This window comes from Chamaea fasciata, unplaced genomic scaffold, assembly GCF_029207755.1.
Source record: "Chamaea fasciata isolate MVZ Bird 193981 ecotype frontalis unplaced genomic scaffold, bChaFas1.0.hap1 SCAF_18, whole genome shotgun sequence".
Lineage (NCBI taxonomy): Eukaryota > Metazoa > Chordata > Aves > Passeriformes > Sylviidae > Chamaea > Chamaea fasciata.
The window spans coordinates 3934487-3944754 of record NW_027094103.1 but is presented as its reverse complement, the minus strand read 5'-3'; the positions used below and the strand labels follow the sequence as shown (position 1 = coordinate 3944754).

General features: G+C 55.8%; 1 long non-coding RNA gene across 1 annotated transcript; it reads left to right on the top strand.

Annotated features, from left to right (window-relative positions):
* The first annotated feature begins 728 nt into the window (after positions 1-728).
* LOC136298759 (uncharacterized) lies at positions 729-8221 on the top strand. The gene is made up of 3 exons (XR_010723363.1): positions 729-968; positions 5778-5971; positions 6538-8221. It is a non-coding gene; the product is annotated as an uncharacterized lncRNA (long non-coding RNA).
* The last annotated feature ends 2047 nt before the right edge of the window (positions 8222-10268 follow it).

Below are 10268 nucleotides of genomic sequence, written 5' to 3'. Positions count from 1 at the left end.
GTGAGATCCCACTGAGTGTGTTTTGCATAATTTGTTTCCCAGAATGAAGTGTTTTACAAGTGCAGCGTTTAATCACCTTGCTGAGAAACCATTCCCGTGCCTGGGGCTGGGAAATGGCTGGAGAGGGATCTGGAGAAGGGACCATGTGCTCGCCCCAATGGGTTAGCTGGGCTGGAGAACCCAGAGGGGCGGGTGTGTGCTGGCAGAGAGCCTGGGGCTGGATAGGGGAGCTGGAAACACCAGACATGGAGATGTCTACAAGGAGCCAAGGCCCAGCATCCTGCCCAGGAGCTGGATCTGCTCCCCAGCCCACGTGCCTGCCCTCCTGGGGCCTGACTGCAGGGGGAGGTGGTGCGGATGCTGTGCACCCCAAGCCTCTGCAAGCCAGTCCATCACACGCAGCTCTTCCCTGGGGCCTTGGCACTGCTCCCCTTCTGTTCTTAGTAGAGACACCCCAAAACTTGGCAACTGAAGTGCCCTCCCAGCTGAGTGTGTGCGTTTCTGGCAACAAAGTGAATCCAGGCAAGGCCGACAACACCTGAGCCAGGAAACTCCTTCTGGTTCCTGCACAGAACCTGGCCCTTCCTCGAGGCACAGGTGCCTCTACTTTGATTAAGGATTGCTGGCCAGCTTCCTTCCTTTTGGCACCTGGGGATAAATCAGTGGCTTGTTGGACCGTGTAGGGCACAGTGAGCAATGGGTGCTCCTGGCCCTGCTCTGGGGGTGACAGTGGGTGTTGGCCTGGGGGGCTGCTGCTCTCACTGTCATTTTTTTATTATTATTCACAGCAGGTGAAGGATGAAAAATCAGAGTAATGGCCAAGAATCCAGCATCCGCTTGACTTCTCTTGCCCATGGCAGAGCAATAAATCCAGTTAAGGCATTGCAGCAGGCGAGACCACGCGGTTACCCAGCCTGGAGCCCACACGCCGCAGGAGCTGAGGATGATGCTGGCCCAGCAGCCTCAAGGTGTGCTCTCCCTCCCTGTCCCTGCCTCACCTTTGATCCTCTGCCGGTGAGGATTGGTTCAGCCGGGCTGGCAGAGCCCCAGGAGCTGCCCCGTGACTAAGGAGCTGTTTCTGCTGCCTGCCTGCACCGTGGTGGGAGCTCTGAGAGCCCTGCTGATAAACCCAGTGCCTCGTCCTGCTGCAGGCCTGTTCCCCTTCCCTCTGATCCAAAGGGTCTCTCCTCTGAGCGCTGCTCCTGCCTCTTCCAGAGCAAACTGCTGAGCTCTGGTCCTGCTGGGGCGGTGTAAGGTGGGGGGGGCTCTGAGGGTGGGTGGTCCCTGCTCTGAGCTCATGGCAGTGGGCTCCAGGAGGCTTCTGACTGCTCCTGTGGCAGAGGTGTGGCTGTCAGCTTCGTGGACAGGGTCTGAGCTTTGAACTTTGGCTCTGGCAGATACTGGAGACCACCCCTCAGCCAGCCACGTGCCCCTCCTTTGCCTGTGAAAAGATAACAGGCAGGGAAGAACGGGCTTTGTTGGTGGTGCCTGTTCCTAAAGGCTGCTGAACAGGAAAGGGAACGAGGCCTTGGGAGCATGACCTCCTGTCCCTCAGCCACGTGGGGAGTGGTGACATCCAGGGAGGAGACCTGCAGGGCTGGGTTGGAGCACCCCGAAAGGTGGGATGCAGAGGGGTTGGGTGCCTGCCTCTCCCCCTTTACTCACTTTGCCATAAAATCCAAGGCAGGGTGCCGCAGTGAGTGCTGTGAAGGCTTTCACACGTGTCAGCTGTGTGTGTGTGATGGAGCAGATGCTCCTCCGAGCCCAGGGGCTGCTGATTGATGGGGCAGCCTTCAGCTGCCTGTGCCTTCGCTTGGCTGCGACGTGGACCTGCTTCCCCCTGAGCTGGGACAGCAGGGACCCTCCAGGAGCAGTGTTCCTCCTGTGAGGGCACCTTCTGTGCGGGGAGTTTGTGGCTGATGCCATCCCAGGGAGGCAGGGGGCACTGGGGGCGGTTTCTTTGAGGAGCTGAGGCTGCCCCTGGCTGACTTGCCAGGAAACAAGAGGTGTTCCAGGGCACTCTGTGTGTGCGTGTTCCTCTGACAGCTCCTGAGCCCTTTGGATGGTCCTGGCCGTGCGTGTGACAGCAGAGTTGTCACTGGTGCTGACAGGAGATGTTCCTGCATGGAGCTGTTCCCATGGGACATGCAGCCAGCTGGGAGAGGGTGGCAGTGAGCACCTCTGCACGGGGACAGGCCAGCACACAAACCCCCAGGACGTGCAGGGATGAGTCTGATGTGTGTGGCCCGCTCGTGGGTGAAAGCCTGAGCAGGCACTGACAAGCTGGACATCAAACCTGGGTCAGCCAGGAGACATAAATCCTGGTATTTGGGATTAGTGCAGGTAATTTGTTTTAAAGACAGACAAATCCCTTTCCTGGAGGTGCCTGCTTGTCACGGGAGACGTTCCTTGTCTCCAGAAGTGTTACTCCCGTTGAACAGCTCCTGCTCTTTCAAGGGAAAATGGACTCTGAAGTTCTAATCACTGGGCTGGAGGATTTTTTCCCCTAACACTTGTTGGTGATTGCTTCCTCCTCCTCCCTTTTGTGTTTCTGCAACACCCCAGGCTTGGGAAGAACCATCTGCTGATTTGATTAATGGCCCTTTTCTGAAAAAGCAACAGAGACAAATGTCCTCCTGAACATGGCAGAGAGAAATGGAGAAACAGGCTGGCTAATTTTCAGCCATTATTTTGGGACCCAAACTCCTTCCCAGTATCAATTTAGCTATTATTTCAAAAACTAATTAATCTTCACTCAGGCAGCTCCAAGAGACCTCAGTTTAGATAATTAACAGCCCATAGATTATGAAAATTCCTGCTTTTGGATCCCATTGCAGTGCTTGCCTCCAACAACACTCCTGCTATCGTCCTGCTTACCAACTCCTTTCATCAATCCATCTTTTTTTTTTTTGACAATCAACAGTAAATAATTAGCTATGATGGATTTTGCTTGCTTTCTTGCAGCTCCATTCCTTTTTTTTTTTTTCTTATTTTTTTTCAGTCCTTAAATGTTCTTCAACCAGGCAATTTTTTGGTTTTGCAGCTAATTACAGCCAAGCAGACCAAATTGCTGCTGCTGTTGCTTGGGAGAGCTGGGGAAAGGTTGGATTTGGCTTATGGAAAAGCTGGGAGATAAGGTATGAGAAAGGAGATGCTAGAAATTTAGGGATGGGATTCCCCCCCCCCCCCCCCTTTTCAGCCTTGCATGATGTAACTTGAACTTAAAACATGAATTGTTGAGCTGGGACTGGGCTGGCTTCCCATCCTGGCCTCTCGCTTGCTGTCACACCTCTGATCCTCCTGGACACCCAGTCCCTGGGAGATTTATTTCACATTTTCAGGGTAATATTTCCCAGGCATTCCCCTGGGAGTGTGCCACGGGGAGAGGGCTTTGGGTGTGGGAAGGGCAGAGAGGTGCTGGTGCAGCGAGGCTGTGAGCGGGGGATGCTTCTCCCTCACCCTCCTCCCACACCAGCCAGGGTTTCTCTCGCTAGATCTCGGGTTTAACAAGGCCCTGCCTAGGGAAGATCGCTAACGATTTCATTTCCAGCGTGCTGTGGATTAGGAGACAGCCTGCACAACAATGCCGAGCAGGAGCAGGTTCGTCAGCTAATTACTGTCCCCACGTCCCCACATCCCCCCACTGCAGCCCGGGCCCCTAATTGCTCCCTGTCCTGATTGCATTTTGCTGGTGCTGCTGGTTCATCCACAGCTCTCGCCTGGCTCTCAGCGGCGGCTGCTGATGCTCTCTCTGCCTCCCCCCACCTCTGTCAAGTTTATTAATGAAAACCTTATCTGTCTGCACAGATAATGCTGGGAATAATTAGTACTCAGTGAGCTCTGTCGGGCTCCTCAGCTCTCCCACCCTCCCTGCCCTCAGCTTCTTCCTATTTGCAGTTTCCCAGGTGCTTGGGAAGTGCTGGGGATGTTTTGGGTTTGGGGTTTTTTTGGAGGGGGCAGGAGGGATTTAGATCTTCCTCACCCTGTGCAGTTTTCAGTCTTCCTGGCTGCATCCGCAATCTCTGCTTGAAATTTGTGACGGTGGGCTCAGTGTCTGTGTTCTCCACCCAGGGCCTTAAGCAAAAGCAGTCCCATGGTGGGCTGGAATCAGATGATCCTTAAGGTCCTTTCCGTGAATCTGTGCAAATCCTGAGCTTTCCTTGCTCAGGGTGCATGTGGGGAGCTGCAGCCAGGTACGCTGGATGGGTTCAGTCCTGAGAGACCTGGCTGTGCTCCAGCTCCCCCCGGGTCCCATCCCTGTAGGGTAGCAAGGGACAGCCCTGCCTCTGCATCAGGGACCTGTCCCAACTCTGCTCATGCTCCTTTTTTTAAATTTTTTTTTTTTTTTATTTTGTTATTGTGTTTATATTCCTTGTTTCTTGGCTCAAATCTTTCAGCCTGATAAAGGATGACAGCGCTCCTCGAGTGCCTGGAATGGCATAAATAATTCCGGTGCTGAGAGCGAGATTTACAGTGATATAAATGTCAGGAGTGAGCCCACTTTGTATTAATGGCCTTATTAGTTATGTTGCTGTAAAATACTGATACTCCAGTTGTTAAGCAGCCATGGCTTTGCTCTGCAGCATTAATTCAATAAATTGGGCCTTTTTGATATAAATCTTAGAGTCTGCTGAGCCCCATTAGAAAATCCTTCATGACGTGTCAGAGATCTTCAAATGGCTTTGGCTGTGGCACACCTGGGAATAAAAAAGCTGCTTGGTGTGCAAACGTGGGGTGAAGACACTGAATTCTGTGCCTGGGTCACAGCTCAGCATCTCCTGTGGGCCGGGGATGTGACACAGGGTGTCACACAAGCGCCTCGGGGGCAGCCTGGCCCCTGGAGCTCCGGGGGTTTTCAGCCTCCAGCTGTGTCCCAGGGGTCAGAGCTGGTGTCTCCTGTCAGCCAAAGGCTGACTTGGCTGCAACCCCAAGCTCTGGCTCACCCGGGTCCCTGGAGGAGAGGGGAAAGGAGAGGGTGACACCGGAGGGAGGAGACGCCCCTAGCGCTGCTCTCATCCCTCTCTGTGCCCTCCCCCGCCGTGTCCCTGTCACCGCCTCTGCTCCGCTGGCTGCTGTCACCTCCTCCCGCGCTAATCCGGAGGTGAGCTGACAGCCGGGACGCCTCTCCTTGCCTGACCCCTCCTGCCCTGCCCCGGCCGGGCTGCCAGCCTCCTCCTGGCCCCTGGGAGAGGTGCCGGTGCTGTCCCCATCCCGTCTGTCCCTTCCCTGGGGCCGCTGCTCCGCCCGAGGCTCTTGTGTGACTCTGCTAACTTTCCACCTGCGAGATGCGCAGGGAGGAGGGGGGAAAGCACCACGATAATTGAAAATAAATGGTGCATTCTATGAAATAAATGTTCTGGTGCAGCCGGCTTGCTGCAGAGGGGTATTTATTTATTTATTTACTTACTTACGTATGTAGTAAGTTAGTTAGTTAGTTAGTTAGTTAGTTAGTTAGTTAGTTAGATAGATAGTTTTTCTTCCTAGGGTTCAGAGCTGCCTGGGAATATGGGGGCTTGGTAGGAAAGGAATGGCACTCCCAGGCTGGTGGGGATTTGGCTCCACTTGTGGTTTGGGCTGTACCCTGCAGTGAGGGCCCCTGGAGTGGGATGTGAGCGTCAGGTGGGAGGCCAGAGCAGGAAAGGCATCGTTCTGGGCCATGCCTAACGTGCCTGGGCTCAGTGCCCGCGTCAGGATGCAGGAATGGCAATCCCTTCTCCTCTTGCCCCTGCTTGCATGTGAGCATGTCCCAGGTCTGACACAGAGTCCCTCTATTTAAGGTCCATCCTCAGGCCATGGCCATGCCTCTGCTGACCCACCTGCCCCAGGACCTGGCTGACCCTGCAGCTCTGACCCACCAGAATCTATCCTCCAACCCACTGGTGAATATTTGGGTTGGCCCTCAGTGAGCAGAGCTCTGCTGCTGCCCTGCCTGAAGTTAACACAGGTGAAGCAAACAGCCCCTCTACCCCAGGTGAGTTTGGTTTGAAATGTTCCTCCGGTGAGGATTGACTCTTGACACAGCTGTTTGTTATGGGCAGAGGCTGCGTTTTCCTGGGAGATGTTGAATTTAACCAGGAACACGAAACTTTCTCCTGCCTTGGATCCCACACATCACTGGCTGACCATGTCGTGGTTCTTACGCCTTGATAAGACTTATCCTGGATTATTATTTAGCTGCTAATTAATCTTGAGAGTGATGTAAAGGCTTTGAACTGCTGTTTGAAGATTTGAGTGGATGGTTTTTGCTCTTGTCAGAGAAGGAGGGATTTGGAGGTGAGATCCCAGCTCTGAATGACATTAAGTTGCTGTGCCCTGACAGGTCGGAACAGCTCCTGACTCCCTCTCCTGCCAGCACCTGCGGGGGCCCTGCGAGACAAATCCCCTTGGGCATCCGGAGCACAATGGTGCCTGGGGAGGGATGCCAGCCAGGGTGACACTGCCTGGGGAGGGGACACGCCCTGTCCGAAGAGTCAGACACCAGCAGGAGCCTTTGGGTGAGGTTGGAGTTTCCAGCCCAGCCCATTTCTTCTCCCACAGGCATTTTCCCTGGTATCTCGTGGTGCTGAAGGACAGCTCAGACGTCTCATTAATCACTGCTGATGATGGAGCTCTGGCACCGAGGTCGCCCATGGCTGCTGCTTCCCCAGCCAGGGATATTTTACCGATGCTGCTTCCTGAAAACTCCAGCTGAAAACTGCGAAAAAACTGTGTCCCCCTGGGAGATGTATCTTGTGGAAGATGCTCCTTCTGTATTCCAGCCTCTCATTCCTGCCCGTGGGGCACACACTGAGTTGTGCCCTTGCAAACCTGCATCTTTTTAAAATACATTTTTCCTTCCTCCATGCCTGTCAGGATCGAGGGCAGCTCCGCGGTGGGTTGATCTGCTGCTGCACTGATGTGGCAAAGGCTGGGGGTGAAAACCCCACAGCCTCCAGACGAGGCCGTAGAGCTTTTAGGATGCAGTTTTCCCAAGCTCTGTCCATCACAAAGCAAACAAAGGCCCCCAACCGGGAGGCAGCTGGCTCAGGGGTGAGCATCGATCTCTGGCTGCTGGGTGAGACCCCGGCAGTGTCAGGAGGCAGCTCCAGCCCTCCCAGCTTCCAATCACAGGGCTGGGAAGGAAAGCCAGCCTGCTTAGGAATCAATCATTTGACATCTGCCGTCAGCCTTCTGACACCCAGCCCCGCCGGTGAGGACCCCAGCAGGAAGCCGGGTGGATCTCAGCTTGTTTTGGTCTTAATCTGACCTGGTTTTGTGATAATGTCATCATCCATCACTGCCTGGGGTTGTGGGGCGGGGAGGTTAGACTCCTCCCTCACACTCCACCGCTCCCCTGCCACTGCTTTATCTCCGCAGAAGCTGCGTTCGAGTGCAATTCACTTTGTTATTAATTTCTTTTTACACAGAGGCTTTTCAAGTGCCTGGGAGTGGGGCTGGTGTCACGGAGAGGCTGCACAGCCCAGCAGCTGCAGTGCTGGAGTGCAGCTTGAACAGCCAGCTCCTCCAAGGGCAGCAGGCAGAGAGCTGAGAGCCTGCATGGTCAAACAGCCCCGTGGAGCTGTCTCTGGACTGCAGGACTTCTTCCTCAGCAGCTGCCAGGGCTGCCTCAGGGATGGGATTGCATCACCCTCGCATCTCGACGTGGATCTGCTGCCCCAGAGACTCGGTGCACCCTGGGGACAGCTCAGTGACAGGGGCAGATGAGGGCTAGGTGGCTGTAGCCCGTGGGTGTCCCTTCACCACGTGATGTGTTTTGGTGAGCCCAGTGCTGGAGAAGCATCTGCAATGCTGCACTGGCCCTTTCTCAGCTCCATGGATCCCTCGTGCCTGCAATCCCCAGGGAATCCACCCACACAGGGCTGCATTCCCAGCTGGAGAAAAGCTGGTAGAGGGCCAGCAGCCTGGGGGGCCCTGGGGAGGGGCCCTGACGTACCCCAAAGGTACCAGTGTCCCCTCCCAGCCCATGCTTGTGCTGCCTCTGGGGGCTGGGTGTGCTGGGACCCTTCCTGTGGGTTTTATGTGCGTTTAATCTGGTAGCAAAACTATATTGCAAAATGTAATAAATGCAAGGTTTAATCAAATCCAGCCAGCCAGCACTGATGGAAACTTGGTGGTGGAAGAAAATACTGCATTTCTGTTTGTTTATCTCTCCCTGTGCCCCTGGGGCCATGTCCTGACTCTCGTGGGGGGCTCCTCATGCTTGGGGGCACAGGCTGGATGTCGGGCCACTGCAGTGGGGCCACTGCCAGCCACAGGCTCCCAGCCCACCAGCTCCCAGCCCCATACTTTGGCTGAGCTTCCCAGCAGTGGGATCTTCCTCCTGCCACTGTTCTCCACATCCCCTTTCTGTTCAGGAGGAGAGTTTCACATGGTGCCCCTGTTCCAGGAGCTGCTGTGGGGCTCAAGCCCTCCATGTCACATTTCCTATCACCCACGATGGCACCAGGATCTGAGTTTAGGGTGTCTCCAGGTCTTGTCTGCCTAAATCTTAGGCACATGGGAAGGTTGATCATCTCCCCCGGCTGGGAACAGCCCTGCCAAGGGTGTCAGCGAGAATGAAACGACCAGGTTTCTCTGGCTCTGAATTAGGGACAAAGTATCCCAATATCCAGCCGGTTGATGTGGCTGGGAATAGGGAGAGACTCCGCATTTCCCCTGTGCATCAAAGCCCTGGGCGCCCACCGGATCCCGGAGACGCGGGGCCAGCTGCTCCCGGAGCCGCGGCTCCGCTGCCGCCCCTCTCCAGATGGCTTTTCTCAATGAAGCCTCTCCCAGAAATAGCTGCGCGCTCGGCTCTGCAAATAGCTCCTCTCCTGAGCACAGGAGGCAGCGCGGTGCGAGCAGCGTCCTCTGTGTCCCTTCCACCCTCCTGAGTGCCTCGACACTGATCCGCGTCCCCCGCGGCACCTCTGCCTGCAGGGGAATGGGGACGTGCTGCGATCGCTGGCTGCGAGAAGCCGCTCGCTCAGCCCCGGGCATCCCACAGCCCCACAGGGAGGGATGGCTGGTGACTCCCAGGGCAGGGCAGGTGGCCCGGGGGACGCAGCACATGGTCCCTGTGCCACGGTGGCCCAGCATCAGCACCCGCAGCTGCTGTGCTGCCTTATGGCCCTCTTTATATGCTTATTGTGCCACCGTAAAATGGGGGAAGACAATCTCCTCTGTAGGTTTAACCGATTTATTAATAGTCTGTGATGTCAGTAATAGCTCATCCATAAATCTGATCTTAAGAATTTATGGGGCAAATATTCCGGCGCCGTATTAAAGACACAATTCATAAATGCCTGTAAGTACCAGCAGGAGAGAGTTATCCTGGGGGAGGGAAAGGTGGAGAGCTCAACCCACCACACAGGGCCTCCACAATCTTTGAGAGGCAAATTATTAAATTGAGAGACTGTCCTCTCCAGCTGGAGGTGCCTGTGGCCCCCGAGGGTGCCATCCCTGCAGGCTCCCGGCCCCCCCAGCCCTCTCCCCGGGGACCCCACAGTCTGCCATCACCTCGTGCCCGGCCCAGGGTGATGGTATTTACCACTGAAGTGCGCCGGGTGTAATTGCTAATCAGATACAGGCAATCAATCCGCGCTGCCGTCGCTGGGGAGGGGCTGCTTCCCTGCTGAAGGTGACTCCTGCGGGAATTCAGATTTAAAAATAAAGGCGATAGTCATCAGCAGTTCATTAAATTGGCATCGGGCTCATTTGCACTCAGTGAGGGGATGAGGAAGAGGTGGCTCTGCCGCCCGTGCCCTCACTCTGGGGTGTCTGCAGGAGACGCTTCCAGGGGGATGAGGATCCTGGAAGCCCTCCCTGATTTATTCCTCCTAACCCGGTGTTGCTGCAGTCGTGAGTCAACAGTGCGGTGCATTTAAATGCAGACCACCATAATCGGTCATTAAAAGCTCCGTCAGCAGCCGGACTGCCCGGAGAGAGTTACGGGGCCATCCCGGTGCCGGGACACGCGGCTTCCCTGGCTCTCCTGCTCCGCAGGGATGCGCGCCCGCCGGGCCGGGTGCCCGCGGAGCGCGAGGGCTGTCCGGGACAGGTGTGTGACATCCGATTGTCCCTCCGTGGTGGCCTCAGAGCTGCGAGGGGAGGTGCAGGAGAGGCAGCGGGGAGGACACGGGGGTGTAGGAGGGATGCGGGGACAGGCACCACACGTGCCAAGGATGCTCCAGGGTGGACTGAGATCTCGGAGCCGGTGGGGGCTGCAGGGCCTTCGTGGATTCACAACCCATCGTTCCCGAGGATGGACCATCCCAGCAGGGCTCAGG